This window comes from Papio anubis, chromosome 15 (assembly GCF_008728515.1).
Source record: "Papio anubis isolate 15944 chromosome 15, Panubis1.0, whole genome shotgun sequence".
Taxonomy (NCBI): Eukaryota; Metazoa; Chordata; class Mammalia; order Primates; family Cercopithecidae; genus Papio; species Papio anubis.
In genome coordinates this window covers 23,503,866-23,512,699 of record NC_044990.1, presented here as the reverse complement: position 1 = coordinate 23,512,699, position 8,834 = coordinate 23,503,866, and the positions used below count along the sequence as shown (strand labels likewise).

At 39.8% G+C, this 8,834-nt stretch overlaps 1 protein-coding gene across 2 annotated transcripts in view; it reads right to left on the bottom strand.

Annotated features, from left to right (window-relative positions):
* Window positions 1-2,526: 2,526 nt before the first annotated feature.
* GPALPP1 (GPALPP motifs containing 1) overlaps window positions 2,527-8,834 on the bottom strand; it is a 49,636-nt gene continuing 43,328 nt past the window's right edge. Inside the window, exon 9 of one of the 2 annotated variants that reach the window (XM_009191881.2) lies at window positions 2,527-2,859. The gene's annotated coding sequence lies outside the window, so the exon portion shown is untranslated. Of the gene's footprint in view, window positions 2,860-6,341; window positions 6,718-8,834 lie in introns of those variants that run through there. The other variant, XM_009191879.2, reaches the window with a different exon arrangement.

Sequence of the window (8,834 nt, the reverse complement as noted above, 5' to 3'; positions counted from 1 at the left end):
CCTGTGACGCATTCTGGGCACCCAGATCCAGTTGTACCTAAAGCCAGGGCTACAGTCTGGACTTTTCATTACATGAGTGAATAAATCTTTATCTTATTTTTTCTTCCTTTTTTTGTTTCTTTTTTTTTCCTTTTGTTTTTGTTTTTTACTATTTTTATTTTTTAAAAATCTTTTATTTTTAATTAGTTTTTTGAGAAGGGGTCTCACTCTGTTGCCCGGGCTGGAGTCCAGTAGCGTGAACATGGCTCATTGCAGCCTCAACCTCCCATCTCAGTCTCCCAAGTAGCTGAGATTACAGGCACACAACACCGTGCCCAGCTAATTTTTGTTTTGTTTTTGGTTGTTTTTTTTGAGAGAGTCTTGCTCTGTCACCCAGGCTGGAGTGCAGTGGCACAATCTTGGCTCACTGCAACCTCCACCTCCCAGGTTCAAGTGGTTCTCCTGCCTCAGCTTCCCAAGTAGCTGGGACTACAGGCACCCGCCACCACACCTGGCTAATTTTTTTGTATTTTTAGTAGAGACGGGGTTTCACCATGTTAGCCAGATGGTCTCGATCTCCTGACCTCGTGATCTGCCCGCCTCTGCCTCCCAAAGTGTTGGGATTACAGGCGTGAGCCACCACACCCGGTGCCCAGCTAATTTAAAAAATTTTTTGTACAGATGTGGTCTCCTATGTTGCTAAGGCTGGTCTTGAACTCCTGGCCTCAAGCAGTCCTCCTGACTTGGCCTCCCAAAGTGCCGGAATTATAGGTGTGAGCCACTGTGCCTGGCCACATGAGTGAATAAACTATCTTGTTTTTGATTAAGCCAATTTGAGTTCAGTTGCTATCACTCGCTGCCAAGAGTCCCAATACAGGAATCTTCTGAGGTCATAAGAAATAAGAGAGCCTGTTTACCAAAGTTGTCTGAGTGCATCTATTAGCCAGGGGGCTACAATAACAACCACCATCATTTATGCTGGATTTTGTGCTAACTATTTAAATATGTCATCTCATGTAATCCTGGTAACATCTTGTGAGTTATTATTGCCCCACTTAAGAGACAAAGAAATTACAGTTGAAATAGGTTAAGAAACTTTGTCAGGTTTACATAGCTAGTGTTTCCATAGGAATTGACTGCAGGCTGCTGTCTCCAAAGTTTATATCATGGTTAACTGGCATGGTATAACTTCAATATGTTAGTCAGGGCTTAGTTGCAAACAAAGGAGTATACTCTGATTAGTTTAAGCCGACCCAGAAATTATATAAGCAGGAATGTGTCCACCCACACTGCAGTGCTCCTCTAGAGAAGCCCGTCTCACAGTCACAGCAGTTGACACCACGGATGCTTGGGACTGGGTGCCAGACATGCCACCTCTGTTGCTGTTGAATATCTGTCCATGTCCACTAACATGCCCATCAGAAGATGATTCTGGGAATGCCAGCTTCTTCCCTTTTCTCCCTTGGAATACCAATTGCACGTGGGTGCATCTGATTGGCAGAGGCCAGGCCACATACTTGTGCTCTAGCAGCAAGGGAGCCTAGGAAAATGAGTTTTACCTTCTATCTTTTGAATCAAGAGGCTCAGTGGCCACAATCTGACAATCATCTAACATCTTTGATTCTAGAAATCTTAACCTCGATTCTATTAATCTTAATGTGAGACTCTAAACTGTGGTTTGACTGCAAACATTTTAAACTTTAGGAACCTCTAGCAATGTCATGTTCAGACCAAAACAAGTTGGATTCTCATACTTCAGGGTACACAGAATCACCCGGGCAGCTTGCCCAAAATAGATGGCCCAACCATCTATTGGGTCCAACCCCAAACCTATAGATGGAATCAAAACTTCTGATTGGCTGGGCACGGTGGCTCACACCTGTAATCCCAGCACTTTGGGAGGCCGAGGTGGGCTGATCACTTAAGACCAGGAGTTTGAGACCAGCCTGGCCAACATGGTGAAACCCCTGTCTTTACTAAAAATACAAATAACAGCCTGGTGTGGTGGTGCATGCCTGTAATCCCAGCTACCCACGAGGCTGAGGCATGAGAATCGCTTGAGCCTGGGAGGCAGAGGTTGCAGTGGGCCAAGATGTGCACCACGGCACTCCGGTCTGGGCAACAGAGTGAGACTCTGTCTCCAAAAAAAAAAAAAAAAAACAAAACAACAACAAAAAACAAACAAAAAAACCCTCTGGTAAGGTTAGGGCATCTATGCTTGTAATAAGCTCCCAGGGGATTCTGATGAACATCAAAGTTGGAAAGACATCGGTTTTGCTGACTAAATTGGGCTTCATTTTTGTTCAACTATCACCTTCCATTTGCCTAAGCCTAGATATTGCTCATTTCTGGTAAACACTCAATAAAGATGCAGCTCCACTGTGTGTTCACATATGCTCGCTGGAAAGACTATAAATGTGATTTTAAAAAGCTCTTTATGATTTGCTGGTAGAAAGAAATACTCTGAAACCATCTTCTCATGTCATTTTCTTAGAGGCAACACAGTAGAATGGATTGATTAACATCTTACAAACTGACAGGTTAAAAGATAGTTTTAAATCTTTATTGATAAACTGTCATTTGACTGCAAACATTTTAAACTTTAAGAACCTCTGTTTTCAAATATGACAATTTTATTAGGCAATATACAAGGCTTTTAGGGGAAAACACTAATTTAAATTCAGTTAAAATGAAGACTAAAGAATAACCACAATTTCTAGATTTGCTGGACAATATTAAATTAATTATATCTGTATCTGTTATAAAAATGAGCAATCTTAGGCTGATGATAAATTGCTTTTGTTAAGTGTGTAGTGGGAATTAGGTATTATAGTATTATTTATCCTTAGGTGAGCAAAATGTGTTGCTTTCAGCCATCACCTAAAAAGACAAAAATCATCATGTTATATACGTAAGCAACTTCATTTGTTCTTTTGTACCTAGTGATAAAAAAGGAACAAGTTTATTTTCATCTCAGAGCTCTGATTATATGAAGACAAAACTAGGACTAAATACCTTATCATATAGCCTGTTTGGCCAACATTACCCCATCATAAAGAAAACAAATGGAAGTGCTTTAAAGGGCAGGACAGTGGTAAGTAATCAGAGATATGAAAATGAACTTTGAAATGCTTTTCAATATTTTTGAATAGGTTCTCGAAATTTGTCCAGATCTCAAAACAATGATGCACCCTTATACTTTTATCATTTGTGTTTCATGCCAATTCTGCAGAAGTTTGTTGCTTTTTTTTTTTTCTTTTTTAGTGACGGGATCTCTCTGTCTTCCTGACTGGAGTGCAGTGGCACGTTCATAGCTCACTGCAGCCTTCAACTCTTGGACTCAAGTGATCCTCCTGCCTCAGTTTCCTGAGTAGCTGGGACTACAGATGTATGCCATGCCACCATGCCCAGATAATTTTTAATTTTTTTTTTTTTTGTAGAGACAAGGTCATGCCATGTTGCCCAGTTTGGTCTTGAACTTCTGGCCCTCAAGTGATCCTCCTGCCTTGGCCTCTTGAAGTGCTGGGATTACAAATGTGAGCCTCTGTGCCTAGCCTTTTGTTTCTTTTTAACATTCTTTCACCTACTGTTGTCTCTTCTTTGTCAGCAAGTATAGAAACTGGTATCTAAAAGTAAACTCAGTTGCTTCTGAAGTTAATACCTTAGCTGCCAAAGCACAGTTATCTAAGACCTCAAAGTAACATTAACTGGTTAATTCCCCCAAGGAAAATAGTCATAAGGTAGAGACCACTCTTTGCAGATTATCTATAGCCTACCAGTGCTCCCTTTTTGTGCTCCCTGCCTTTTCAATGTTCTGCATTTCTGAGGCATTCAGTCATCAGGCATCCCTGGCCTCAAGTCAGCCAGGGACAAGGACCTTATAATCTGACTATTCCTCTTAGGGACTTATCTATTTTAAAAGGTGCTGAAGAGACGGTAAAGTGCAATGAAACTGAATTATCATTGGCAGTAGAATCTTGAGCACTGTAGCGGCTGGTTGGTAGATGTTTGAAGGGTGAATGCTTTTAGGCATTCACTCAACAGAAGTGACAATCCATTCTTCAAGAGGCAAGTATTGCTGGTACTGGTGTTTGTTGCTATGCAACGTAAAGTGATTATGTATTGAGGAATATATAATGGGAAAACAGAACATGTAACAAGGGAGAGGGGATTGCTTTTAGGAACACATGTAAGTGCAGTGGTTCTTTTTTTTAAATTTAATTTCTTTTTAGAGACAGGGTTTCACCACATTGGCCAGGGTAGCCTTAAACTCCTGGCCTCAAGCAATCCTCCCACCTTGGCTTTCCAAAGTGCTGAGATTACAGGCATGAGCTACCTTGTCTGCGCGTAAGCGCAGTGATTCTTAAACTTGAATTTACAAAGAATGGCCTGGAATAATTGTTAAAAATGAAGATTCTCTGATTCTAACCCCAAAGATTCCTATTCAATAGGTGTGGGCCTGGAGATCTGCATTTAAATGAACTCCTAGGTGATTCTGTTAGAAATAGTTTAAGGATTACAAATTAAGAGACAGACTGACCTACTGTATTTTTCAGTCCCTAAGTAAAAACATCCTGCTATGTCCAGAATTCTAAAGACTTGAGTAATAACTGTTGAATCCATCTGGTGCTATTCAGTTCTTAAAAAGAATATAAATAACCCTCAATAACCAGGCCCAGGAGGAAACAAGTAATTTACAACTTCTGAAAAAAAATCTATTCTTAAATATTTATAGTTTTGATGATAAAGTATAGGTTCACTGTTCAGTTCAATGTATTAATGTTCTGATAACTAATGACAGTTATTAGTGGAGTTACATACAGGGTGTTTGCAGAGCAAGGGCCTAAGAGTGAATTCAGACACATTTGGGGAATTCTGGAAGGCCAGCAAAGTAGACCTTTGGTGTAAGAACCATCTGATCAATTCCAATGTAATGTTTATAACTTGGTTAAGAAGTATTCTCCATTGGAGGCCGGGGCAGTGGCTCACGCCTGTAATCCCAGCACTTTGGGAGGCCGAGGCGGGTGGATCACCTGAGGTCAGAAGCTCAAGACCAGCCTGGCCAACATGGTGAAACCCCGTCTCTACTAAAAATACAGAAATTAGCCAGGTATGGTGGCGGGCACCTGTAATCCCAGCTATCAGGAGGCTGAGGCAGGAGAATCAATTGAACCTGGAAGGTGGAGGGTGCAGTGAGCTGAGATTGCGCCATTATACTCCAGTCCGGGCGACAGAGTGAGACTCTGTCTCAAAAAAAAAAAAAAAAAGTATTCTCCATTAGGAAGCTTCCTTTCACCTCCCAGGACTGGGTTAGATGCTCCTATATAGGCTTCATAGTATCACTAGATACTATGAAGACCCAACCCTGAGCCATCATATTTCTCACAATATACCCACCACACTGGTGCAGTTCTTCAAACACCAAAGAACTAAAGCTTCAGGGCATTTGCATATGTGATCAGTCACTTTTCACACTGCTAGCTTTTCATTTTTTTAGGTTTCAGCTTAAATGACACACCTTCAGAGACTTCTTCTCACCCTGATTCGATAGAATGCCCATCCTCAACTACTTGTTCTAGTCTCTCACTACCCTGTTTTCTAACAGCTATCAACAATGTGCAATTACTTGATCTTTTTTACTCAGATCTTTTTCTGCTCTCCCACTAGAATATAAAATCACAAATCAACGAATCTGCTTTACTTATCTGTGAATACCCTGTAAGTGACCAGCACAGAATCTTCTCCCAGGCAGGAAGATTATGCCTGCCTGGTTCACCATCGTGTCCTTAGCACCTAGCATGCACTGACGCATTTAATAAATGTTTATTGAATAAATGAACAAACATATAAGCTCCTCAAGAAATACTTATTATTGGGAAATGATCTGAGAAAGCAAAGGTTCTCTTTTTGACCCTACATGTTCAGATTCCTATCATTCAATGCTTAGTTTTTATGTTGCAAAGCATCTCTTTTGGTCACTTTCAATTTGGGAGGTAGAGAGACCAAACCAAACCAAAGAAACTCATACTCAAACAATCCAGAAAAACCTACTCACTGTTACAGGTCCTGTGATAGGAAGAACAATGGAATCTTGGTTATAACCCAGTGCCACAGTGCTCTCAAGAGCATTTCCAGTTTGTCTGTCTCGTGTTTCTAAATAAACAGACAATATCTGTATAGTTACCTTAGGATAATGAAAACCTGGCAAACGAGTTGTCTAGAGTTAAAGTTGTTGTTTACAATAGCTTACAATGATCTGGATGGCCGGAATAAACCTTTGCAGAATATTATCTTTACCAATACTGCCTGCTTCAGAAAAGCTAATAATGTTAAAACAAAACAAAAATAAAAACTACAACTTCTCAGATATAGATAAAACTTTATTTATACGTAAAAAATTACATTCAGGAATTCTGTTCCTAAAAACATTCTCTTAGTAAAGCTCAAAATGAAAAGGTTGAAAGGGGCAGTGAACAGCTTTTTAACTGTGTACATACTGCAGTCACAAGCAATTTTTTAAGCTGCAAAAATCACCTCTCCTAAGTAGCATGAGCTTTTGAAACTGAAGACTTAAATCTCACGATGGCATCAAAAACTAAAGCAAAATAAATCAATATTCTGAAACAGAAGACTTGGCTGTCGATGTTAATTGGGTGCTATCTCCAACCACTTTCCATCATGTTACTTCTTCCTCTTAGTTGTAACTCAACAAATAACTTTTTCTAATAATACCTATCACTGCATGGAAAAAATGAAAAGAGAAGTGATAAGGGCCTCCTATTAGTAGTTTAATATTAACATTATCTACCCTCAATAAGAAACAAAAAATGCCATAATGTTTTAGGATAAAATTATTTATATAATAACCATTGATCTATTCTAAAGCATGTAAGCCTTGGTACCATGCAAATCACTTCTTTTTTTTTTTGGAGATGGAGTCTCGCTCTGTTGCCCAGGTTGGAGTGCAGTGGCACGATCTCGGCTCACTCTGCCTCCCGGGTTCAAGCAATTCCACTGCCTCAGCCTCCCGAGTAGCTGGGACTACAGGCGCACGCCGCCACCACGCCCGGCTAATTTTTTATATTTTAGTAGAGACAGGGTTTCACCGTGTTGCCCAGGCTGATCTCGAACTCCTGAGCTAAGGCAATCCGCCTGCCTTGGCATCCCAAAGTGCTAGAATTACAGGCGTGAGCCACGGCACCTGGCCAACCTCAACTTCACTTCTAAATAAATTGTTAATTCAAAGAATCATTCAGGCCAGGCGTGGTGGCTCACACCTGTAATCCCAGCACTTTGGGAGGCCAAGGTGGGCAGATCACCTGAGGTCAGGAGTTTGAGACCAGTCTGACTAACATGGTGAAACCCCGTCTCTACTAAAAATACAAAAATTAGCCAGGCGCGGTGGTGGGCGCCTCTAGTCCCAGCTACTCGGGAGGCTGAGGCAGAAGAATCGCTTGAACCTGGGAGGTGGAGGTTGCAGTGAGCCGAGATCACGCCATTGCACTCCAGCCTAGGCAACAAGAGTGAGACTCCATCGCAAAAACAAAAAACAAAACAAAGAATCATTCGATGTTAAAATGATAAATTAAATGTCAAGTGGTTGCTACATCTAAACAAGATTAAAAACTCTTAGATCAGGGCTTTTCTTTTTTTTTTTTTTTTCTTTTTCTTTTTTTTTTTTTTAGAGCAAGACTTAATTTACTATGTTGTGCCCAATACAAAAAGGATTTCATTTATCTGGTAAGGCAGTCTTACTAGGGGTGTACCCACCATCTGTCGTGTTTTGTTATATCCCTCCTTACTTCCCCACCTGCTAAACCAAATAACCCCACTATTTACTTACCAGTAATGTGGTTACTATTTGAAGCATCTAAACCTATTGGAGATGACAATTTAGAGAGCTGGACAAAATCATATAATTTCAAGTATAATAAACTTAAATGGCACCTTCAATGGTACGAACATTAAAAGTATCTGCTCCATTATATGAACTTAGTGTTGCTCTTTTTTCTTCTTCATTTTTAAATTTCAAAAGAGGTCACATTCCTATGATACTTGGCCAAAAAATGTAGGAAATTAAAAAGTCCTTATTAAAATGTCTTCTGCCAGATGGAAAGGAGACTTGATTCAATTAGGTCTTTTGCAGCTTCGGAAGTGGGGAGGGGATGAAATAAAGAACACCTACCATCCTGTGCAATAACTACTTTGTCCTTCAATATTCTTGTATTGGGATTAGTCTCTCTGTGGGGCAAAACAACCTCTGAAACTGGCCTTACATTTTGTCAAAATTATCCTCAGGTTGGCACAAAAGAGCATTAACTCCAAAGCCAGTAAGGTAGTAACTTCTGGAAGCATTAGGCGGAAAGCAGAGGTTTCTCTCCTTTATGCCAAGGTCATGGTCACTCCAAAGTTGAGGGATGAAACAGTAAATATATAATACAGAAATATCCCTATTCTCTTTAAATGAGAAAAACAAAGAAAAGTAAGTATCCAAAGATAACAGTTTTACTTTAAAAAATACAAATTTCTCAAAAATATGTTAAGAATTTACATAACGAAGAGGAGCTAGAAAATAGTTTTTCCTTTCATTGGGAAAAAATTATAACAAATAATATTAATGCAATGGAGATACTCTTGTACAAAATTTTGTGTTCAGAAAATACTGCTCATTAAAAATGACATTTTTAGTCAAAAGGTAGCTCTGTTCAATTTTGAGTACGTAAGAAAGTTTTTCAATTTGCTTAGGAGAATAATTCATCTATTTATTTATTTATTTATTTATTTATTTAGAGATGGAGCTTCGCTCTTGTTGCCCAGGCTGGAGTGCAGTGGTGCGATCTTGGCTCACTACAACC